The sequence below is a fragment of the Mobula hypostoma genome, chromosome 10 (genome assembly GCF_963921235.1).
Source record: "Mobula hypostoma chromosome 10, sMobHyp1.1, whole genome shotgun sequence".
NCBI lineage: Eukaryota > Metazoa > Chordata > Chondrichthyes > Myliobatiformes > Myliobatidae > Mobula > Mobula hypostoma.
Genome location: NC_086106.1, coordinates 103,441,962 through 103,468,102, shown reverse-complemented (window position 1 = coordinate 103,468,102; position 26,141 = coordinate 103,441,962).

Here is a 26,141-nt window from a genome sequence, read left to right as displayed (position 1 = left end):
GGCTCACAACTTGGAACAATTAATAAACACAAAATAATCCGCAGATGCTGGGATCAAAGCAACACTCACAACATGCTGGAGGAACTCAGCAGGTCAGGCAGCATCAGTGGAAATGATGAGTCAACATTTCGGGCCGGAACCCTTCATCAGGACTGAAGAGGGAAGGGGCAGAGGCCCTATAAAGAACTCTTTCCAACCCTCCCCCACCTTCTTTATAGGGCCTCTGCCCCATCCCTCTTCAGTCCTGACGAAGGTTTCCGGCCCGAAACATTGACTGATCATTTCCACTGATGCTGCCCGACCTGCTGAGTTCCTCCAGCGTGTTGTGAGTGTTGCTTGGAACAATTAATCATTCTTTGAACTGCTTATTGTAATATGGTTAACAAGCAAACAATAATACTCAATTCCCTTTACCTTCAAGCACTATTCAACATACACCATTTTCCTTAACTTTAAGCATGGCCCACCTCAACCATCACTTGGAGGAGTTCATTTTTATCTGCACAATCTTTATGCAGTTCCTTGGATAGTTGTAAAAATAAAAACAGAAAATGCTGGTCAGTCAGCAGCTGTGGAAGGAAAAGGAGAATTATGATTTCAAGTCCAAGATCCTTTGTTGACTCTGTTAACCGAAAACATTCTCCCTTTTTCTCCTTCTACAGATACTTCCTGGGCTGCAAAAACATTTACTGTTTTTCATTTCAGATTTCCAGCACGCACAGTTCTAGTTTTGATTTTCAAGCTGCAAGCGTAAGCATAACCTTACAAAGTACAAAAATCAAAGCTGTGGCAACTAATCAATACAAAGCCCTTTGAAGTATCAGCCAAATCTTGTCTGTCTTTGTAAATTTTGTAGAATGGTTGATTTGGTTACTTTTCATTCCCGGATCATTCAAAGGTCCGTCAATGAGGTGAATTTCCAAGAGCTTCATGCTTATTAACATTTAAAAGAGTAGATTAACAAGTTCCCCTCAAACAGTAGCCATGACATTAGGGTTCCCAAATGATAACTGAAACTTCAGATTTGGGAGAGATAAAGCTCTTACTTGTTGTATTTACTAGGATGAGATCACTGGGTTCAACAGGCAGGTAGTTAGTTGGAGCAAGCAATTGTCACTGTAAAGTTTGATTAAAACCCTATCTGAAAAACTGCTGATTTTTTTCCCTATTAACCATGTTGCATATCAGAACATCTGTCTGTTCTGTTCAAACCTTTTGTAAAAGACCTCTTCCAACCATCTCTCAATTTATTTGATCTCCTACCATCAGTAGAAGGTACTGAGGTATAAGAAGAAGAGCTGTTTAGGTAGATAGAGAGATACTTTATTGATACCAAAGGAAATCACAGTGTCATAGTAGCATTACAAGTGCACAGATGTACAAATATTAGAAGGGACGTAAGAAAGAATAAAAAATAAGTTACCTTAAAAATAAGATGTAAATAAGGCTGGGTAACTGCTTCTTCCCCAAGCTACGAGACTTCAACTCTTTGTCATATATTCACTTTATGTCAACTACAGAATGTTTAATTATCTGTTGATATCAGCGCGCGCAGCCTCTCTGGTGAAAGTGATATCGCATTTGTTAAATAAGGGTACCGTGCACAATTCTGATTTGATGGAGACAGACGTGAGAAGCACGGAGGAACATCTGGAGAAACTTCTGAAATGCCCAGTTCGCTGCCGCTGCTACTGTGTGATTGAGAATCTCCGGAGGGGAAGGCCCCAAAATCCTCGGCTTTGCCTGCTGCTGGCAGCTGGGGCTGGGGTCGAAGTGCTCGGCAGAGATGGTGCTCGGCGCTCGGTGTCAGAGGGCTGGTCAGAGGCTCGAAGTTTTATGACGACTTAGAGTGGACTGTGGTCAGACGTGGCAGGGAGAGTTTTCTTCCTTCTCCCATCTGCGTGAGATGTGGGACTTTTAAGAGACTTTGAACTTTTTTTACCGTGCCCATGGCCTGTTCTTCATCAAGTTATGGTATCGTTTGCACTGTTGTAACTATATGTTATAATTATGTGGTTTTTGTCAGTTCTTCAGTCTTGATCTGTCCTGTGTTTCTGTGATATCACACCGGAGGAATATTGTATCATTTCTTAATGCATGGATTACTAAATGACAATAAAAGAAGACTGTGCGTCCTCATAATTTAATCTAATCTAATATTGTTGTGTTGATATTGTTTTATATGCTGAATGTTTTATACTGTGCTTCGCACCTTGGTCCCAGAGGAAGGTGGTTTAGTTTAGCTGCACTGGTGTACAGTTAAATGACAATAAATGTGAGCTTGTACTTGAACTTGATTTGTGTCTCATTCCTAAAAGAATCTGAAGGCAAAGGTTCCAGTGACCCAGTGAAGAGACAGGAATAAAGGTAGACAGGAGAGCCAGTAATTCACAGAAAGCCATGACATGCACAGATTCTTCAATACTGCATAAAACATCTTCTGTCCAAACAGCCAATGTTCCACCCCTATAAAAGCCAAGAAAAGGGATGAAACTATCAAGGATAGAGATTATCAATGCCTGCTTGAAGCCTCCCCAACCATGGTTCAGTCCTTGATGTGAGCAACCTGGACACCATCTACAGCAATCTATGCGGACCAGCCTTGCCACGATACTTGAATGATACATGGAAAAGACTGTATCCCAGTCGAGCCATAACAATGTCTCAGCCACAGACAATATCCTACTAAAACCTTAAAAATTGCACTAAAGTCACAACTCCACAATCTTTTTGCCAATATCAGAGCAGATGAGTATATGTGAAGTTCTTCAATATATCCTTCTCTTCATGAAAGGAGATAAGTCTGATGGTGGTGATGTCAGAGGGATCTTCCTGATACTTGCCACGGGGAAAATTATTGTCAGGATCACCCTCAGCCACCTCCTTCTGATGGACATTTTCTCATTTTGCACTGTGGTTTCTGTACATTCTGAGGCACACAGCCTCTGTCTGTAGGAAGTACATACATTGTCCCATGGTCATGTGGGTTTCGTCCAACATGCATTCCAAAGACATACAGATATTAAGTTGTGGGCTTGCTTTTTGGCACTGGAAGCATAGAGACACTTGCAAGATGTCTCTATCACATGCTCAGACTCCGTTGGTCATTGATGAAAACGATGCATTTCATTGTAAGTTTAGATTTTAAAATAATCTTTAATCTTGCCGTTATCTTCCTTATATTGAACATAATCTTCTCCACATGGCACTCAAAGAAAGCTACAAGATGCAACAGCAATCACTATACATAACTTCACTAAAGCATTTGACTCCATCAATCAAGAAGTCTGTTGTGTCACCACAACAAAAATTAACCGCCATCCAATGTGCTCTCCACAATGTCATGGAAGTTGCAACGCTAACCGACAGGTCAATAACAGAGCTCGTCTCTGACAAGCCTCGGCCCTCCACTCCATCATGTCTCACCTACAAAATGATGCTTTGTATGGCTGGATGTTGTTTATCAACTTCGGCTTGGCAGTCTTCAGAGGCTGGAAGGTACATTGTCCTCATTGGGACTCAAAACGCCTCTCCGTAAATGGATCTTGGACTTCTTGATGGAACGACCCCAGTCACTCTGTGTCGGCAGCAATGTCTCAAGCTCCATGCTTAGCACTGGTGCACCTCCCCCCCCCAGGTTTGTGTGCTCAGTCTGCTGCTCTTCACGCTGCTGACTCATGACTGAGCAGCCAGATTCAGCTCAAACTGCATCTTCATTTTCTGATGATATTACAGTGGTTGGCCTCCGCAGCAACAATGACAAGTCGCATACAGAGAGGAGGTAGAGAGGCTTGTCAAATGGTACAAGAATAACAACCTGAACCACAGCATGGACCGGAAAAAAGGGATGACTGTGGACTTCAGGAAGGTACAGGCTGACCACTCCCAGTTGCACATCAATGGCTCTACCATGAAGAGAATGAAGAGTAGAAAGTTCTTTAGCATGCACATAATGGATAATCTAACCTGGACCCACAATACCTCCTCACTAGTCTAGAAGGCACAACAGCACCTGCACTTTCTGAGGAGTTTGAGGCATGCAAGGCTCCTCACCCCCATTCCAACAACTTTCTACAGGAGCGTCATTGAGAGTTGTCCTATCTGGTTGCACCATTTTGTGGTTCAGAAGCTGCAAGGCGTTGGACCATTAGACCCCACAACAGAATTATCGGGGTCTCCCTCAGCCCTATTTTAATGTTTACCAGGAGCATTTCGGACAAATGGCCCAAAATATGGTTGAGGATCCCTACCATACATCGCACAATCTCCTTGACCCACTACTGTCAGGAAGGAGGTAGAGAAGCATCAGGACTAGGACTGCCAGACTGGGTAACAGTTTCTTCCCTCAGGCTGTGAGACTAATGAATACCCTGTCACCAAGAAGGTCTCATCACTAGGACAGCGAGTTGTTTAACGTATTGTTTACTGTTTACCTGTGCTGCACTTTATACATATATTTTGAATGATATTTTAGTAACTTATTATAGTGTAATATTTTGCTTTAGGTGTTGTTATGATATATGTTGTGTGGGAGCACAATGGTCCGGTGGAATATTGTTTTGTTTGGTTGTATATGTAAGGGATATGTAAGGACTCCCACTGAGTCAGGTGTAGGGGGGAGGGCTAGCTGTGGGCAGTCTGAGTTACGGCAGGATCAGGAAGGAAAAGAAGCAGGCAAGTGATAGAAGTGGGGCCCCAGACATGGGACAGGGGTTTCTGAGCTGTAATGGTGGCCTGAGTGAGAGAGGAGTTGGCAAGCAGGCCCCAGGTATCCCTATTAGTGTCTGAGACTTTTGGGTTTAGGTGAGGGGGTACAGAGGTCTCAGAGGGTTAAGAAGCTCCCAGATAGGTTGGCCTATGTAGCGCCCATGGGACGGGCGTAAGGTCCACTGTTTGGAGAGCACTGTCACTGTGTGTATCTCTGTATGTTTGTGTTGTGTGTCTGCAGGACTGGTTAGCGAGTTATTTAGAAGTCATGAGGGCATGACTTTATTTAGTGGGGGGAGAGTGTAAGGGGGTTTTGTCTTTTACTGCGTAGGCTAATTAAAATGCTTCTTTGTTATGTTAAACACTGAGAAAGTTTTTGCACTACAGCTTGTTTTGGGTTAGGGGGTGATAACAGGATGTTACGAACCAATTGGGATAGTTGTTATGATTTTGGTGCATCTGGAAGATTTGTATGCGTGGGGTTTTGGAGGCAGAAGGTGGGAGAGAGAGACAGAGAATGGACCAGGTGCTGTGAGTCCGCGAACGGGGTCGGACCCCGAGCGGGGCGTTTGGCGAGGAGGGGAGACGGAGACGGACTCGTGTGGAGCGTCTGGTCGACCACCGTTGTTGGTCCCAGGTGGCCGGTCGAGGTGGTTCGAGGGGTCGCAGGCTGAAGAAGAAGGGTCCTGAGCTCCAACTGTTTGTGCACGAAGAGATTGAACTTTGATAAGTGTGGCACCTTTTATTTTCCTTTTATATTTTATTCTCTATTAATTATATAGTTCCAGTAATATCTATAAACTGTAAATCATTTAATCGTATCTGGTGTACTGTCTGTTAATTGGGCGGGGTGGTGTACATCACACAGCATCCACACAAACTAATTACCCAGTTTGGCGGGGCCGAGGGCTGTTTCCCTAGACGACAGCGAGCCGAGTGACCCTGAGGGTGGCCGGGGGACTACATATATATGTACAGTCAGATGACATTAAACTTGAACCTGATCTAGTCTCAGTGAAGTGTGCTGACAAAGAAGACTGAGTCATTGCTCCAATAGTTTTCTTAATCTTTGTCAATGTACTGTTGCACCTCACATTCAATACACATCTCACAGGAGCAGAGATAGACCTCAGAACAAATGGGAAACTTCTATAACTATGATGATTTCACTCCAGTACCTGAACCTTAGCAGTCAGCATTTGGAGCTGAAATCCAAGGGATCGTCAACTTGTTCACCAGCACATGATAGAATGGGCCTTACACTCAACTTTCTCAAGATCAACCTGCCACACTGATGTAATGTATGACAATAAAGTTTTAAGTGAGACAGTGAAAACATGAACCACTTCAATGGATGGGAAGGCAACTTGAGGAAGGCAGACAATGGCGATGAAATTCACCACTACCTTCAATGTGTCAGAATAGACCTTGAGGAAAAAGATATTTACAAATGAACATTTAGAGATAGCAATAAACATATAGTTGCCTGAGCTTCCATGGTTCTCACCCTCCCATGTGCTTCTTCCAACAGGCATGTCGAGGCATTGGAAAAATAACATGAAGTATGTTTCCAAAAGCATCCAAATTCACTGCAGGAGTAGTAAACTAACTTTACTGTCCAGTCCCAAGCCAGAAGTAAAACCCTAGTTCCTCTCAGAAACAATTTTGGGCATGCCATGTCAACTTGCTTCTATTCCCTATTTCAAGGACTGATATGAGAAAAGATTACCAAGTGGACTGAGAGGCAGGGAAAGGATATGCTTAGATCTTCGTTAAAGAAGATGACATCTCTTTGACTCCTGGTAATTTCTGGCCCACTTCCACTACAAGTAGAGATGTAAGATGTTATTGAGAACTTGAAAGCTATGCATCGGGATGGGCACCAAGCACAAGTGCAAGTGATGGAAGGAGTGCGCATTCTCACAATTAACCACCCCCCACCTATTCTGTCATTCTTCTTCTGGTGAACTGTGCAAGAATCTGCACTTCTCACTCTGGATTCCTTAACCACCTATGAAGCCACAAAAATTAGTGTGGAATTAACTTATTCTCAATCCTAAAAGACTACCCAAGAAGATCTAGAGAAAATCATGTTTTTGTATTCCATTAAGTTTGTCTCATTTTGAAGACGAATTATGAAGAGCTATTGAGATGTTGAGGCCTCTGTAGTAAAAGTGCTAATGCTGCTCTTTTTTATATTACACAACCTATAAACAACAGTACTGAATGACACTCTCCTCTGCTAGAAAACACATGATACCCTAAAGACAGCTGCAGTGCAGATGAGACAATCGTGTAACTGAATGGGGAATGTGTGTTTGCCAGGAACTTCTAGAAAGGGAAACTGTGTTTTTATTTTGTCAATATTCTGAGCAGCTACATCACACCAGGCTCAGTGATCTATGGGCTATTTCTAGGAGCATATGCTGAAACAAACATTAACTGCTGCTGGAAGATCTTCAGCCTGATGAATGATGCTCTTTGGGGCCCATGGCACGTGTGACGCCTGCAGTCCCCCGTCATCATTCATCAAATGTCTCTCAGTGAACCCAGTACCAATGTAGTGGGGAGGTCATACTCACCAGTTTCCTGCCTGTGAAGGTTTCTTGCAGTGTAAGGAGATGTTGACAAGTGTATTTTGCCAAGTGGCATATTTCAAATTTCAGGAGTACATGCCAATGGACACACGAAGGCATGGTGCAGTCACTGAAAATACTTGATAGAAAAAGACAGCATTGTAAGATCCCGCTGTCACTGGACACTGACCTTGTTTAACAGCTTTTTATACACTCCACTGATGCATTATTTTAGGAGGAAACAATAGTAGCATTGTATACATTTTGAATAAAGCATATGTTTGGGAAAAAAGCAATAAATGGAAATCTAAAAGTTTAACATTTTTTGAGAAGTGGCAGACTGTTTCATTGACTGCTCATTCATCAACTTAAACAGTTAATTCTCTCCACCGCCAGAGCCCATAGTTAGAGATTCAGATTCAATTATCACACATACATCAAAACACAATTAAATGTGTTGTTTACGTTGACAATCAACAAACCCAGGGATGTGACTGGGCAGCCTGCAATTGTCGCCACACATTTGTGTCCACGGTGTGCAGCAGAATGAAAAGCCCCTATCAAGAGGATCCACACTGCCAAAATGTAGTACAGTTTAAAATATTTAAAAACATTAAACAAAGTCTAAATATTTTTACAATTTTCTACTTAATCACCCAGCCCAGAAATCTCCTTTTAATTTACAGGGGGTTTGGATTTTGCACTCGGTCTGACATTCACACCTTATGTCCAAAACATGAGCTGCTCAAATGACTCAGAACAGGCAGTTCTGACTAGAAGCTCAAGAAAAGCAAACAGGATGGCTTGTATTAAAGCAACTGAAATTTGATGTGGGGGTACAATAAATGTTGGTTGAAGGAACTTTGAGTGCCTTATGGTATATTAATACAAATAAATACAAATCCTCTAGATTTGTCCCATAATTACAGTTAGCAAATGTGTTATTGCTGGAGAAGAAAACTGAAGCTGAAGATTGCTGTTTCAGAGGGAAATAAGAGATTGTTGTGTTCTATGTTTGAATGAGATGTGGCTTAATCCCAGCATGCCAGATATGGCAATCAGACCCAGAGGCTTCTTGATTCACAGGATGGATCGAACTGATGATTCAGGAAAGGCGAAAGGTGGAGGTGTGTGTTTCATGAAAACCTCCTGGTGATGATCTAATGTGGCAGTGCTGTCAAACTTGTGTTGCTCCAACCTTGATCACCTAACAGAAAAATGCCATCCATCTTCTTTACCTAGGGTGTTCTCCTCCATAATCCTGACCACAGTTTACATACCTCTGACTATAATCAAATACTTGAGTTTTTGCATGATTCCGAAAACAAGAATTAGTCCATCCTGACACTTTTCAAAACATAGTCAGGATCTTCAACCAGGCTACCAGGCTTGTTCGAAGAAAACCCTGCCGAAATACTGTCTGCATATAACCTTTAGTACTAGAGGTCCCAAAACACTAGACCACTGTTATACTAAGATAAGGATTGCCTAGTGTTCCATGCCCAGACTGCATTTTAGTAAATCTAATCACTTGGCTGTTCTATTCCTGCCTTCATTCAGGCAGAGGATAAAGAGCAAAGCTCTAGGGATTAGGTCAACAAGGAGGTGGTCGCAGGAGGCAGTGGAGCAGCTATGGGATTGCTTTGAATCAGTGGACTGCCTCCTGTTCAAGGACGCATCTGTGGATCTGAATGAATACACTATGGCTGTCATGGACTTTCATTAAAAATTTGTAGACAAATGTTTTATTTTCAGAGTCTTCCCTAACCAGAAGCCTTTGATGAACCATGAGATCCGCAATTTGCTGAGAGCCAGATCAGAGGCATTCAAGTCTGGTGACCAAAAAGTTACAAGAGCTTCAGTTATAATCTCCAGAAAGCCATCTCATGTGCAAAGTGGCAACTGCAGACTAAACGTGAATCAATGAAGGATGCTTGACAGTTGTGACAGGCTTGAATAATATCACCTCTTATAAAGTTAAATCAAGCAACATAGGCAACAACAGAGCTTCACTTCCAGATGAACTCAATGCTTTCTATTCTCACTTTGACATGTCAAAACATGGAGGAACCATCATGAATAACTACAGGCCCCAGTGATCCTGTGATTTCAATCTCTGAGGCCAATGTGTAAGCAGCCTTCAGGAAGATAAACCCATGAGAAGCATCTTACCCAGACGGGTACATGGCCAAGTACCAAATACCTGTGCTGATCAATTGGCTGGAGTGTTCTCTGAGAGCTTTAACTTCTTACTTCAGCAGTCTGAGGTACCCACCTGGCTTCAAACAGGCCTCAATTATATCGGTATCTAAAAAGAAGATGGTAACCTGCGTCAATGACTGTCATCTAGTTTTGAGAAGTTAGTGATGAAGCATCACAGCTCCTGCCTGAGAAGATATGCTCCACTTTTCCCACTGGCACAACAGGTCCACAGCAGATACCATCTCATTGTCTATTCGCTCGACCTTGAAACATCTGGACAGCAAAGATGCATAGATGAGGATGCTCTTTATCAACTATAGCTCAGCATTCAATATAATCATCCCCTCAAAATTATTTAATAGATCATGGCCTCCTTGTGCAATTGGATCCACAATTTCCTCCCTTGCAGATTCCAATCAGTTCAGACTGGCAAAAACATCTCCTCCACCATCTTGATTAGCACAGGTGCCCCACAAGGCTGTGTGCTTCGCTCCCTGTTCTATTTGCTTTGCGCTTATGACTGTGTGGCAAAGTACAGCTCCAATGACTCCCACAGAACAATGACTGAAACTGTGAGCACACACAAAGACTCAAATACTTGCCCTAACGACACTTTGTGCACTACTGTGATATTCTGGTGCTGCTGCACCTTATTTTCTGCTACTTATCTATTTAGTAGTGTTTTTCTATTACTGTCTTATTTTTATCTACCACATTATTTAATTGTCTGAGAGGAAGCCAAACAGAGTTTCATTGTACCTATGTATAATGACAATAAAGATCATTCAATTCAATTCAATGCCATATTCAAGTTTGCTGACAACTCCATTGGCCAAATCAGCACACTGGAGGGAGATTGAAAATCCGGCTGAGTGGTACCGCAACAACCTCTTCCTCAATGTCAACAAGACCAAGGAGCTGATTATTGACTTCAGGAGGAGGAAACCAGAGATCCATGAGTCCACCCTCATCAGAACATCAGAGGTGGAGAGGGTCAGCAACTTAAAATTCCTCAGTGTTATTAGTTCAGAGGACCTGTCCTGAACACAATGTGTAAGTGCAATTATGAAGAAAGCACATTATGCCTCTACATAGTTAGGGGTTTGTCTTGGTTCAGCATGACAGATAAACCTTTGACGTACTTCTATAGATGTGTGGTGGAGATGCATCACGGTTAGGTATGGAAACACCAATGTCCTTGAACAGAAAATAGTGGATACGGTTCAGGCCATCATGGGTAAAGCCAGCCCCCACTGAGCACATCTACGTGAAGCATTGTTGCATCCATCATCAGTGACCCCCACCCCCCAGGACATGCTCTCTTCTCCCTGCTGCCATCAGGAAGAAGGTATAGGAGCCTCTCAGACTCACACCAACAGGTTCAGGAACAGTTACTACCCCTCAAACACCAACTCTTGAACCAAAGGGGATAACCTCACTCAACTTCACTTGCCCCATCACTGAGATGTTCCCACAACCTGTGGACTCAATTTCAAACATTTTTAGTTTCATGTTCTTGATATTTATTTCTTATTTTTTTTTTGTATTTGTGCATTTGTTGTCTTTCCAGAATGGTTGAATGCTCAATTGGTGCAGTCTGTTATTGATTCTATTGGATGCAAGAAAATGAATCTCAGGGCTGTATATGATGACATATGTGTACTTTGACTATACATTTACTTTGAACTTTGAACATAAGACCATAAGACATTGCAGCAGAATTAGGCCATTCAGCCCATCGAGTCTGCTCCGCCACTTGATCATGGCTGATCCATTTCCCTCTCAACCTAATTCACCTGCCTTCTCTCAGTAACCTTTCATAAATTTATCAACCTCTGCCTTAAATGCACCCAATGACCTGGCATCCACAGGCACCTATAATAATAAATTCCTCAGATTCACCACTCTTTGGCTAAAGAAATTCCACCTCATCTTTGTTCTAAATAGGCGTTCCTCTATTCTGAGGTTGGGACCTTCTGGTCCTAGACTTCCCTACTACAGGAAAAATTCTTTCCACATCCACTCTGTCTAGGCCATTGAACAGTCAATAGATTTCAAAGAGATGCCCTCTCATTCTTCTAAATTCCAGTGAGTACAGGCCTAGAGTCATCTAACGCTCCTCATGTGGTAAGCCTATTATTCCCAGTACCATTTCCACGAACCACCTTTGAAACCTCTCCTTTCTTAGATAAGGGGCCTAAAACTGCTCAAAATACTTTGTGAGGCCTCATCAGTGCCTCATAAAGCTTCAGCATTACATCTTTGCTTTCAATATTCTAGTGTTCTCAAAACGAATGCTAACATTGCATTGCCTTCATCACCATTGACTCGGACTGCAAGTTAACCTCTAGTCCTGTGTGAGGACTCCCGAGTCCCTTTGCACCTCAGATTTTTGAATTGTCTCCCCTTTTAGAAAATAGTCTATGATTTTATTCTTTCCACCAAAGTGCATGACAATACACTTCCTGACGCTGATATCTGATATCTAATCTGTTCTCTCCGCAAATGATAAATCCAGATATCACAGGAGAAGTTTTTAAATGGATCTATATTGCCATTTAGATAAATTATCTCAGCCAACAATCTATTTCTCTCAAAGTGCAATGCTATTAATAATAAAGGAGGAGAGTGAATGCTTGATGATGAGAGCCCTCCTAGAAAAGAGGCTCTTATTTTACATCATTATGCATGTTTCCAGAATTTATTATTCCCTTGTTCCAGTCACCATTTAATATAGGCTTAGTACCCCTTATCCGAAATGCACGGGCCAGAAGTGTTGTGGATTTTGGATTTTAGAATATATAATAGGATAGCTTTGGGTCACCATCATTTCTGATTCTGAATTCATGTGCTACTGTTATGTAATCTTTGTCCTTCACTTGTTCATCACACATACAGTATGCTTAGAATGGTACTGGTGACTACCTACTGGCAGCAGAAAACAAAACAAAGGAAACTACTAGATACCTTATTAATAACACTTTATTAATAATGATCAATGCTAACAATGGAGAGGTGAGCAAAGGATAGTTGGGGCAAGCAGTAGCGTAGGCGGTGCCGCTGACGAGGCATGGTCATGGCAAGTGGAGGTGAGCGGTGGTGGAAGCAGAGGCGCAGGCGAGGAATGATCGTGGCAAGCTGAGGTGGAGACAGGGTCGTGGTCAAGGCAGAGTTGTAGCATCCCCGAGAGTGAAGAAAGTCCTGGATGTCTGCTCGATTCAAGTGCTGGGCCGAGTTGGAAAGTTCGGGTACGTGCTGAATTGTGGCACCCGGATCCAGACCCAGAGTGGTCCGAGAGTGATTAAGGACCCGATGTTTGGATGATTTAAGCACCCGGTCAGATTGAGAAGTTCAGGGTGTTGGGACCAGATGTGAAGCGAGGTCCAGTTCTGCTTGCTGCTCCACGGTGTTCGCCCAGCTCTACGCTGAACCACAGTGCCGGCTGCAATGATGCCTGGCTTCACGTCTGTGGTCTCACAACATTTATTTCGCTCTGTGATGATCTGTAGCTATTGCCTGCTCCAGCTGCAGTGATGCCTGGTTTTGTGTCTTTCATAAAACTCCAGTTCTGAATGCTATTTGCTTACTTTTATTGTTGGTATGATTTGGTTTCTTTTCTCTGTCTCGGGCATTGGATGTTTGAAGGTCTTTTTTTTTAATGGGTCCTTTTAAGGTTCTCTGTTTTGTGGCTACCTGAAAGGAGGCGAACCTCAAGGATGTATAAGGTATACATACTTTGAACTTTGAACTTTGATATGTACTGATGCAGCCATTCAGTGTGTTAAATTTTCATCAGTTCCAATCTTGGCAAACTCATCAATCAATTTCTCTGCTGTTTTGTGATCAGCAGGTGCTTTATCACCACAAATCTTTAAAAATTTTATTTTGTGCCTTTTCTTAAATTTCAACAACCAGCCTGTTTCATATTCACAATTTCCATCAGTTTGTCCTGATAGATATTTGCTTGTTTTATGATCAGCATACCCTTAAGCAGCATATGTTCTCTCCAATGTTAACGATACATGGTCTAGATCTTCATTTTTTGAGTTATGCAGTGTTTTTTTTTATTTTTTCATTAACTTTTATTCACTCCTGACAACTCTCACACCACCGGGGAACCTTCCCAATGCCTTGTGGAATTTTCCTCTTGTGACGTTGTGTCAGCGCTCAAAAGCTATTCCGGTTTTGGAGGTTTTCGGATTTTGGAATTTTGGATGAGGGGTACGCAATCTGTAGTTTTCTGGGACATGAAATAAGCAATATTAATATATTAGATTAAATACCCAAGAAAATTTATTCTTTTTTTTTGTTTTGTTATGGGGTTTTGATTTTGCTTTAGATTAGAATAAAATATACCTTTTCAATATTATGGTTAATTTACTATACATAGTTATGGGGCATTTCAATCTTGTTTCTGTTTCCATAATATCATAATGTATTTTGTATTTGTCTATGCAAGTAATTAATAAAAATATTGAAAAAGAAATTTATTCCTCAAATCCTCAAACTGTCCTTTCTAGCTGGTTATGTGTTTTCACAGAACCGTAGAATCTTTTATGATGACAGATTATAAAGTGAGCATTGTTAAATAGTAAAATTTGTTCCCAGGTCACTTTAATATGAAAATAGTCTGGTATTGTTCATTGGTAGCTATGGTTACGTAGACTAAATCTTGAAACTCTTACCCAGCAGGCTCTGGGAGACTCTTCACCAGGAGGACCAAGAAAGTAATTCACCCACTTCCGCAATCTTCTTGAGGTAAACAAATATTGGATCTAAATATTTCTTTGAATTAACTAACAAAGTTTGGTGCTTAGATTGTATCCCAAAGCACCACATTACTATGTTCTATGCAGTTCAACAATAATGAAATATAAAATATAATTGGAGACTTTGTGAGTTATTTGCAATTTTCTTTCTCAGTTTTTAACACATATGCTGACACAAACATGGGCAAACAGATTCTATGTGTAACAAAGGTGGATTGTTACTGTTAGAAGTAACTTTCATATCAGAAAATGTGATTTCTGAATATCTGTTGATATATAATCAACTCTGGACAGAAACAGAAGTTTCACCTCGGTGTTAAGTTTCCCTTTGCCTTTTCATAGAATTGCCCAATAATTAAGGATAAATAACACTAATATTCAAGGAATTTTAACATAGTTTTTGTTCAGCACAAATGAAGCCCACAGAGTATTTTTGCTTGCTTTTACAAGTATTCCCCCTAAAAGCAGGCATTGCCTCAAAACTCACCTTCACTGAACTGCTCATCACCGGGAGTTTCTGAGAATTATGTTCTTTGGTAGGCAAACTCAAAAAATAATTAACATGTAGAAAATAGAACATGCTGAGGCATTTCTTACAAGAGGCAGGGTAGGAGGAGGTATAGTAAATGTAATTGTGCCAGTTTCTGTACAATGACTCCACCAATGATTGTCTTCCACACAAGCATGGACCTTCTCTCCACCTGTAGTACCCAGCCCTGCACGGATTATTTCTACTACCTGCCCAAGAACCACAAGAATGACTATCCAGGCATTGTTTCAAACTCACTCAGCCTACCTCTTCATACCTTAAATTCATTCTTTCATCCTTGTTTCAGCACTTTCCCACTTACATCTGTGACTCTTTAGAGACCTTTCACCATTTTGATATTTTCCATTTTCTTCGCCCTAATTGGTTCATTTTTAACATAGATGTACAAACTCTTCACCCCTCCATCCCACATCAAGAGATTTTGTAGACCCTTCCATTTCTTTGATAAACAAAGGCCTAATCGGATCCCCCTTATGAATACACACTCTTGCCTAGCTGAAATTGTCCATGCATTAAACAACTTCCACACCTCCATTTACATTTTCCACTTCAATGTTGGAGCCAAGAGCGCTTGTTTGGGCCAAGTAATGCCTGTCTTTCTGTGGTACATGTGGAACAGTCATTCATTCTGTTTGAATTGGACCTTTTCCCAATTTGCTTGTCTCATACCTCACTGACTGCATTGGCACTGCATCCTTCAATCATGCAGAACACAAACATGTCATCACTTTTGATGTCAACTTTCATCCTGCTCTCAGTTTCACGTGGTCCATCTCTGACCTTTTTTCCTTGCTGGATCTCGCTGTTTCCATCTCAGCAGATAGATTAGCCACCCAGATCCTCTAAAGGGTGTGACGAGCTGGATCTCTTTAGCCTATGATGTAAAATTATTATTAGAATAGCAACCACTATTTTGAAGTGAATAGAAGTGCTGACATCATTCTCTAGCAACAATGCAGCACTAGAAATCTAACTTGAATTTTTCACCAGCTATTTGGAGTCCACTTGTAGTACTTCATGTCCTTGATAATGCGCAAATGACTTTAAACGAAAAGAAAAATCAAAACATGAAAATGGACACAACCTTTAGCTGCTGGAATAGATGACATTTTCTAAAGCAGAAATCCTACCCTTTGTTGCTTAGAAAATAGAAGTAAGTTCTGTGAAGTCTTCAAGCAGTTGATAAGACAAGGCTCAAAAGTCAGATTTGTTCAACCCAGAGAAATAACAACTGAGTGGACAGAATAAAAGTGTTTAAAATGCGGAGTGTTTCATAATAGGAAGAAGAACCATTTAAAGTACAATGAAAGGGGTTGAATAAAGTAAAAGATTAAATAAGAAATATCTGTGTAAATCAGAATTAGGCAAATATCTCTCCCCTGGAGAAAATTAGATCCATAAAGCAAATTTATCAGAACATGTCAATAACTGTATCGTTTTTTGGATAAAATCCCGGTGAAGCAGGAAGTTGAGGACTTTACTGAAAATCATTCATGCTCTTTAACCAACACTCTATGGAATACTGCACTTCCAATTAGGTTTGGGCGATAAATGCTGGACTTGTCATTTACACCTCACTCCCTAAAAACCAATAGAAGTGTGTTTGGCTGCATGGATCTTTCCAGATGTTACACACATATCTCTCATAATTTTAATGCCCCATAATCTACGCTGCTAAAGAGAATACAGTAGGTGATGGAAATCTCAGGTAAACACAGAAAATGCTGTAAGTATTCAATATGTTAGGAAGCATCTGTAGAGAGAGGAAAAGAGTTAACCTTTCTGTTTGATGAGGTGAGGTGGAGTATTGCCAGTTTTTTTCTGTTAATTATATCAGCCTCTTCAAATCTAAAATAAACACTTGACAAACACAATCTTTCTTCAATGTTGCATCTCTGACTCTGGCAACTACAACATAAATCTCCATTAAACCCTGTCTTGTGTTAGCTTGTGATTGGAGGTGTATGCAATGTGCATGGTTTTGTCTGCATCTTATTAGGTATGATCCTAACGTGCCCTGTTTGTTCTTATGCTCTATGCCTTTGCCAATGATGTAATCTAATTACTGATGCATTTATACATATCTTTGAAAATTTAGTTTTAACGGAGGTTAACATCTTTGTTAATCACCTGTTCAAATAATTCACATGAATACTTTGTGTGAATTGAGAAACAAATAACTATAAGTAATGGTTCAAAAGCTCTGTGAAATTCTGTCATACCTCTGAAATAATTCGCTCATGCATCAGAGAGTGAATGAAGCATTATTCTACTAAACCGTTTAACTATTGGGCATGTCCTAATTTAGTGCCAACAGAGCTTTCTGTTTTTATGTTTACTTTATCTCAAAACAGCTATTTAATGTGCAATTGAAAGGCTTGCTAGGACATTTTACTGGGTAGTTAACAGTAAGTCTGGACCAATGTGATTTACACTTACTCTACATAGGCAAGACTGTGCGGGAATGGTAAATTTCCTCCTCTGAAAGATATTAGTGAATTGGATGTTTTTTTATATGGCAACAATAGTTTTGTGGCCATTGTTCTAAGAAATGATTTAAGTTTAAGTTAATTGGCAGAAACATCAGAGAGGAATTAAGAAAACGCTTATACAAAGAATAGGGACAGGACTAGCCTTGATTACTCTTAGAAGGTAAGAAACGTAAGAAATAGGAGCAGGAGTAGGCCATCCGGCCCATCGAGCCTGCCCCGCCATTCAATAAGATCATGGCTGATCTGTCTGTAAACTCAGCTCCATCTGCCTGCCCTTTCCCCATAACCCTTGATTCCCTTATAATGTAAAAACCTATCTGACTGTTTCTTAAATATATTTAGTGAAGAAGCCTCAACTGTTTCCCTGGGCAGAGAATTCCACAGATTCACCACTCTCTGGGAAAAACAGTTTCTCCTCATCTCCGTCCTAAATCTTCTCCCTGAATCTTGAGGCAATGTCCCCTAGTTCTAGTCTCACCTACCAATGGAAAAAACTTTCCTTCTTCTATCTTATCTACCCCTTTCAAAATTTTGTATGTTTCTATAAGATCCCCTCTCATTCTTCTGGACTCCAGAGAGTATAGTCCCAGGCGACTCAATCTCTCCTCATAGGTTAACCCCTTCATCCCTGGAATCAACCTGATGAACCTCCTCTGCACTGTCTCCAAAGCCAGTATATCCTTCCTCAAGTATGGAGACCAGAACTGCACACAGTACTCCAGGTGTGGCCTCACCAGTACCCCGTATAGTTGCAGCATGACCTCCCTGCTCTTGAATTCAATCCCTCTAGCAAAGAAGGCCAACATTCCGTTTGCCTTCTTGATAACCTGTTGTATCTGCAAGCCAACCTTTTGCGATTCATGCACAAGCACTCCCAAGTCCCTCTGCACAACAGCATGCTGCAATCTTTCTCCATTTAAATAATAACCTGCTCTTTTATTATTCCTTCCAAAGAGCATGATCTCGCATTTACCAGCATTGCATTCCATCTGCCAGACCTTGGCCCACTCACTTAACCTATCTATATCCCTCTGCAGACTCGCCACATCCTCTGTACAATTTGCTTTTCCACTCAGTTTCGTGTCATCAGCAAATTTTGCTGCACTACACTCAGTTCCCTCTTCTAAATTATCAATGTAAATGGTAAACAGCTGCGGGTCCAGCATCGACACTTGCGGCACCCCACTCACCACAGACTGCCAACCGGAGAAACACTCATTTATACCAACTCTCTACCTTCTATCGGTTAACCAATCCACTATCCATGCCAATACAATTATTCAGACTCCATGCATCCGTATCTTATTTATAAGTCTCTCATGCGGCACCTTATCAAATGCCTTCTGGAAATCCAAGTATATGACATCCACCTGTTCCCCTCTATCTACTGCACTCATTATGTCCTGAAAGAACTCCAGTAAGTTTGTCAAACAGGACCTGCTCTTTCTGAATCCATGCTGCGTCTGTCTAACAGAACCACTCCTTTCTAAATGTTTCACTATTTCTTCCTTAATGACAGCTTCAAGCATTGTCCTGACCACAGATGTTAAGCTAACTGGCTTATAGTTGTCTGTCTTTTACCTACATCCTTCTTTAAAAAGTGGCGTGATATTTGCTATCTTCCAATCTGCCAGGACCTGCCCAGAGTCTAGAGAGCTTTGATAAATGATTATCAACGCGTCTGCTATAACCTCTGCCAATTCCTTCAGCACCCTGGGATGCATCACATCAGGACCACAGGACTTATCTACCTTCAGGCCCTCTAGTTTGCTCATCACTATCTCTTTAATGACAGTGATTTTACTGAGGTTTTCACCTCCCATTTCGTCCATAACATACTTCTGTGGCATATTAGACATGTCTTCCACCATGAAGACCACACAAAACAGTCGTTCCTTGCCTCAGCCATTTCCCTATCACCTAATATCAATTTCTTTGGTTGTCAATGACATACTAAGCTGTAAAGTCTTCCCTTAAGTGCTGCAAAAAAAAAAGAGATAAGAGTGAATATAGGACTGCTTGAAAATGAAGCTGAAGAAATAATTACAGTGGACAAAGAGATGCCAGATGAACAAAATGAGTATTTTGCATCAGTCTTCACTGTGGAGGACACTAGCCCTGTGCCAGATTTTGAAGCGTATGGGGGAAAAGATGTGAATGCAGTTACTATTACAATGGAGAACGTAGTCAAAAAGCAGAAAGACCTAAGGGTACATAAGTCACCCAGACCAGATGAACTGCACCCTTGGGTTCCAAAAGTGGTAGCGCTAGAGATTACGGAGGCATTAGAAATGACCTTTCAAAAATCTTTGGACTTTGGCATGGTGCTAGAGTACTGGAAAATTGAAAATGTTACTCCACTCTTTAAGAAAGAGGAAGGCAATAGAAAGAAAAGTATAGACCAGTTAGCCTAACTTCAGTGATTGGGAAGATGTTGGAGTCAATTATTAAGGATGAGATTATGGAGTACTTGGTGACACAGGACAAAATAGGACAAAGTCACCATGGTTTCCTTAAGGGAAAATCTTGCCTAATGAACCTGTTGGAATTTTTTCAGGAGATTACAAGTTGGATAGATAAAGGGGATTCAGTTACATATCTGTACTTTCAGAGCCTTTGACAATGTGCCACACATGAAGCTGCTTATCAAGTTAAGAGCCCATGGTATTACAGGAAAGGTACTGGCATGGTTAGAGCACTGGCTGATTGGTAGGAGGCACTGAGTGGGAATAAGAGGATCCTTTTCTGGTTGGCTGCCAGTGACCAGTGGTGTTCTGCAGGGGTAGCTGTTGGAACCACTTCTTTTTATGCTGTATATCAATGATTTATATGATGGAATAGATGGTTTTGTTGCCAAGTTTGCAGATGATACGAAGATTGATGGAGGGACAGGTAGTGTTGAGGGGCAGGAAGTGATAAGAAAAACAGGCTGGCTGCTGAAGGAATTAGACAGATTTGGAGAATGGGCAAGAAAGTGGCAAATGAAATACATTGTTGGAAAAAGCATTGTCATGCACTTTACTAGAAGAAATATATTTGCAGACTATTTTCTAAATTGGGAGAAATTCCAAAAATCTGAGATGCAAAGAGACTTGGGAGTCTTTGTGCAGAACACCCTAAAGGTTAGCTTGCAGATAGAATATGTGGTCAAATTAAATGTTGGCATTCATTTCAAGAGGTCCAGAATACAAGAGCAGGGATGTGATGCTGAGGTTTTATAAGGCACTGGTGAGGCCTCACCTTGAGTTTTGTGAGCCGTTTTGGGCTCCTCATGTAAGGAAAGATGTGCTGGTAACTGGAGAGAGTTCAGAGGAGGTCCACAAGGATGATTCCGGGAATGAAAGGGTTATCATATGAGGAACATTTGATAGCTCTGGGTCTGTACTTGCTGGAATTTAGGAAGATCAGGGGGGGACTTCATTGAAACCTTTCGAATATTGAAAAGCCAAGACAAAGTAGATGTGGAAATGATATTTCCCACAGTGGGGGAGTCTAGGACAGGAGGGCACAGCATCAGTAAAGAGGGGAATCCATTTAAAACAGAGATGTGGAGAAATTTATTTAGCAAAGGGTGGTGAAATTGTGGAATTTATTATCACAGGCAGTTGCGGAGGCCAGGTCATTGAGTGTATTTACGGCAGAGCTTGATAGGTTCTTGATTAGACATGGCATCAGAGGTTACAGGGAGAAGGCAGGGAATGGGGCTAGGGAGGGGAGAAAAGGATCAGCCATGATTGAATGGCAGAGCAGACTCAAGGGGCCAAATTACATGTTTCTGCTCCTATGTCCTATGGTCTGATGGTATTATATTTTATAATTACATGCTGAACAACTAAGTGCTATATAATTGAAAGGCAAAATATTAACTATGATTGTTTTGCAAATTTTATTAAAAACAAATCCCACTTTCTCTCTTTTGATCCTGATAGTTTTGAACTTCTTATGTAAGCTATAGTGAAGATTACTTAATATTTAACTTATATAAGAACTTCACAACTGTGAAGATGGATTGTGAAAGAATCTTGCTACTCTTGAATTCACAAAATATGGTATTGAAGAATATTCCCCTTAATAATACCCACCATGAAATTTTAATACAGTAAGCCAAAGAGTATATTTCAAAATGTTTCCTTTGAATAATGAATGTATTAAATGTACTCTTTAGAAAGATTTCTAGATATATCAAGCTCAGTGAAGAAGGAAAAATAGTGCATTAATAGTGCCTTTCACATCTTAGTGTCTTTCATTGCATAGAACCAATCAAATTCTCTATTATTTTGGAGCAATTTTTGTTTATTTGTGACTCAAGGTAATGAAATGGCTGGATATGTATTTATTTTGTTTTGCAATCAGTTTCTAAAATGACAGAAAACTGCTGTTGAAAATGTAGCACCAACCTTTTACCAGATTTGCTGTAAATTACTTAAATGTCAGATATTTCTTTCTAATTGTACTATGATTCAAGCTCTTCCACAGCACTGTAATGTACTTTAATGATATTTTTAGCGTCAGGAAGGCTTGATTGATTATGTCACAGTAATACTGTCTGGAATTTCATTCCCAGTTGGAAGCCCTAAAAAATGATTGCATTTTGTCTCCAACGTTCTCCTTCATAGCATTCCCAGGATTAAGCGGGCATGAATTTCTCGGCAATTATGACTTTTAGATCTGAATTATAAAGGTGCTGACTCTCTGGAATTAAGTCCCAGTCTAGCTTTAGGTTTATAACTTAGAACCTGGATCAAAAAATTGCTCCCTTGCATGGTGCATATCGATTGCACTGAATGCACCTGGACATACTTTAGCCACTTTTGGTAATGAATAATTAAAGATTAAAACCTCAGACCTGGCATAGAATCCATGGTCACCTAGGAAACAATGCCCCTGAACTCCTATATGCTTCTAAGTCTTGAACTACTGTATGCTGCAGATATCTCAAGATACTGGAGAAATATCACTACACTGTCACTGCAATCTTCTTCAAATCCACTACCAGGATAAGCAATCAAAAAATATTGCCCTCTTCCAAGCCAGCATCCCCAGCACCAAGGCCTAATGTTTCTCAGCTGGCAATCCTTAAACTACTCAAAGCTCCATTGCAAAAGAAAATTAACAGGAAATTCGAGGATATGCTTAAAGCTTTCCCCAAGAGTGCAACATCCCCCATTTATTCCTGTGAACATTTGACCTATGAGCACTCAGAGCTGTGAAGATGAACTCAGGATAGTTTTGAAATACACCAGGAATACACAAAGGCCCAATGTAAATAGTGGAAGGAGCACACCATCTCACAAGATACCTACATCATCAGCTTTCTCCTGCTCTATCCGTGAAAGAAAATACAAAAAAAAACTGCAGATGCAGGAAAGCTAACATAAAAAAAAGGATAAAACATGAAAACAAAAGGTGCTGGAAATACTCAGCAGTTGAGATCATATCTGTTAAGGAGAAACAGAGTCAATGCTTCAGATTGAAGAGCCTTTATCAAATGTGGTCTCATTTGCTGAATATTTTCATTTGTGGAAGAGACCGAGTTCCCACGTCGGCCTCCTCAAAGACCTAAAGCCTGACTAGACTCTGGTTAAGGTGTGCCTCCTGGGAATAGAGATGGCACGGGTGTATAACTTGATCAGGTAAGGGCCAAGATAAGTGAGTGGAAAGTCCTCTACTGTACATTCGGCTTCAAGCAATCTTTGGAGATCAGGTGGGGATTGAAGTTGCGATAAGGAGCAAGGTGAGATCAATATTGGATGGGCTGAGGCTCTGAGTTTGTTTACAGGCACTACTTTCAGCTACCCCCCTGATCTTAACCTCGATCAGGGATTTTCAAAGGTGACCTTAGTTTTGCATGAAGCCTGCTTCCAGCTCTTCTTTGGCCTAAATATAAACATTTTGCTTGAGCACACCTTAATGTTCAGTTGTTTAAAAGTGAATGTTCTTGAGATTTTGTTTAACTTATTTTTATGATGTTATTATTTGTTTAGTTGGGTTTCCAGTGGTTTAGAATGTTTCTGGATCTCAGAAATACTGAAGTGGGGAGCCTGGCTGTCAAATATATTTTTCAGTCATTTCATAGATGGGTCATGGTATGATAGTATTTACCAAACTCCCATTCAGAATCAGAATCAGGTTTGATATCACTGGTATATGTCTTGAAATCTGTTAACTTTATGACAGCAGTACAATGAAATATGTGATAAACAAATGTAGAGAAAAATGAGTTACATTAGGTATACAGTATATATCGATTTAATAGTTAAGTTAAAATAATTAGTGCATTAAAAAGAGAAATAAAAAGTAGTGAGGGAGTATTCATGAGTTCAATGTTCATTTAGGAATTGGATGGCAGAGGGAAAGAATCACCAAGTGTGTGCCTTTAGGCTTCTGTGCCTCCTTCCTAATGGTAACAATGAAAAGAAGGCATGTCCTAGGTGATGGGGGTCTTTAATGACAGACGCTGCCTTCCTAAGGCACTGCCCCTTGAAAATGTCTTGGATACTATGTAGGCTAGTACCCATGATGGAGCTGACGAATTTTATAAGTCTCAGCAACCTACTTTAATCTCATGCTGTACCCCCACCCCCCACTCCTCATACCAGACAGTAATGCAGCCAGTCAGAATGCTCTCTACAATACACTTACAGAAGTTTTCGAGTGTTTTAGCTGACAAACCAAGTCTCCTGTCATGGTCCGGTTCATGAAGTCCACATTCAGGTTCACAGTCCGGTCCATTTACCCTTGTTCCAGGTTTTCCGGTTTACCCTGTTTCTGTTGAGCACTCTAATTGAGGCACAGGATTCTAGTTTGGGAAAACTCATAAATACCTCCAGAGACCAGGGCTTGGTTGCTGGATTGTTCCTGTCCAAACATCCTGTCTGAATCCCTTCCCTTGCCTCTGTTGCCTCACCTCACTTGTGACCCTCGCTTGCACCTCATCAGTCTCACCTTGGAGCAACCCACCGGTGGAAGGCTAGTGCAGTCATCGAGATATGGATTTGGCTGTTCTGTAGCCCGCTGAGGTTACCGGCCGCCTCGAGTCTTGGAGCCACCTTGGACCTAGCTCCCTTCCTGTTCCTTGCCTCCGTTGGGTAAGCCAGGCTGATTGCTGTTACCCTGCGGTCGGTTCTGTCCCTTCTTGTCCCTTGCCTCTGTCGAGTAAGCCAGGCCGTTTGCCATTACCCTGTGGTTGGTCCTGTGCTTTCCTGTCCCTCGCCTCCGTCAGGTAAGAGTCCCATATCCTGCCCAGGAGTTGCCTCGAAGTACCCTTGCCTCGTCATGTCCTCGTCTGGCCTCCAAGAACCCAAGCCTCAAGCCTCAAGACCCCAGCCTGTCTCCAGGTTCAAGAGCCAAGACCCCAGCCACGTCCTGTCCAGTAGCCAAGTCATGTCCTTGCCTAGTTCTGGGGTCCGAGCCCGAGGCAAGATGACCCAGATCCTGGGTCATTGTCCAGTCTCTGGCTCAGAGTCCAAGCCCAGGCTCCTAGTTCCTAGTTCCTCGTCCAGGTCCCATGTCCCTTGTCCTAGTCCTGTTCCTAGTATGTCAGTGTCTGTGTCCTGCATTTGGGTCCATTCCCAATGCCCCCATTGTAACATCTCCTCAAATTCCTCATGAAATATAGCTGTTGTCTTGTTTCCTTTATAGCTGCATCAATATGTTGTGTCCAGGTTAGATACAGGTTACATCAAGGTCTTGCCATTTATATTTGGTTGATACACACCTATAGTTGGAATACTGTATGTGTTCACCATGACAGTTTCTAATCTTATGATACAGAGAGCAAAATTACTCACTACAAAGACTAAGGAATGTCATTCAGGGTCCCATTACCACAGAGCTTCAAATATATCTGATCAGATTAAGGCCTTGCATTTTCAACCTGATTATTTTGGAAATAATCTCTACAAATGATTTGGTTCAGGACATATTGTACAAGGATTCGGTGCTGTTTGAAATTCTGTTGCCTGTGTTTTTTGTGCTTTCTGTGGGCTGTTAATGGTACCATTTACTTGTAGGGTGGCAAAAGAACAAAATCAACCACCAACTCTTACATCTACTGTGCGTGGGAGGGGGTGAGTGAGAAGGCAGTAAGAGAGTTAAAAAAAAAATAAATTGGGAAAGACAAGTAAGCTAAGATAAACTAGAATTGGATAATCGAGAAAAGAAGAGAGCAAAGCAAGTACGAGGAATTTCAAATCTCCTACTAACTCTTCCTTCAGTTAGTCCTGACGAAGGGTCTCGGCCTGAAACGTTGACTGTACCTCTTCCTAGAGATGCTGCCTGGCCTGCTGCGTTCACCAGCAACTTTGATATATGTTGAGCAAAGCAAGTAAAATGGTTGAGGGTGAGGAGTAAAGTAAACATAAAGGAAATTGTTAATGTACAATTTATATTGTACTTTAAATATATTTGGGCAGACTAAGCTCTTTAATTAGCAGTCTGCAATAACTTTGACTACTTAATTTCTGTCATAAATCTCCACTTTCATCTTGCACTAATCTGCACAAATGGCAGCAGCAATGCATGACTGGAGAAGGAATAATAAAGTGATAGAACAAGACCTTCGATAAAAGATGAATGAGATGCCAGAGATGAACATTCTGACCTTATACTGAGTGTCTGCCATCCAAGTGCACTGTGGACCAGCAATAATGTGAAATCCTCAAAGGGGGTGTCCCTATTTGCTGTCCATCAGCATCACAGCTCATGACAATATTCCCCTCTCAATGTGGAAGGTGTGCATTTTCAGCAGTGAACATGTACCCTGGCAGGATGCTTTTGAATGGGTAGATGGAAGATACTGTTACTAACAGTAACTTCATCTTGTAATTTAGTTGCTAAAAGATCA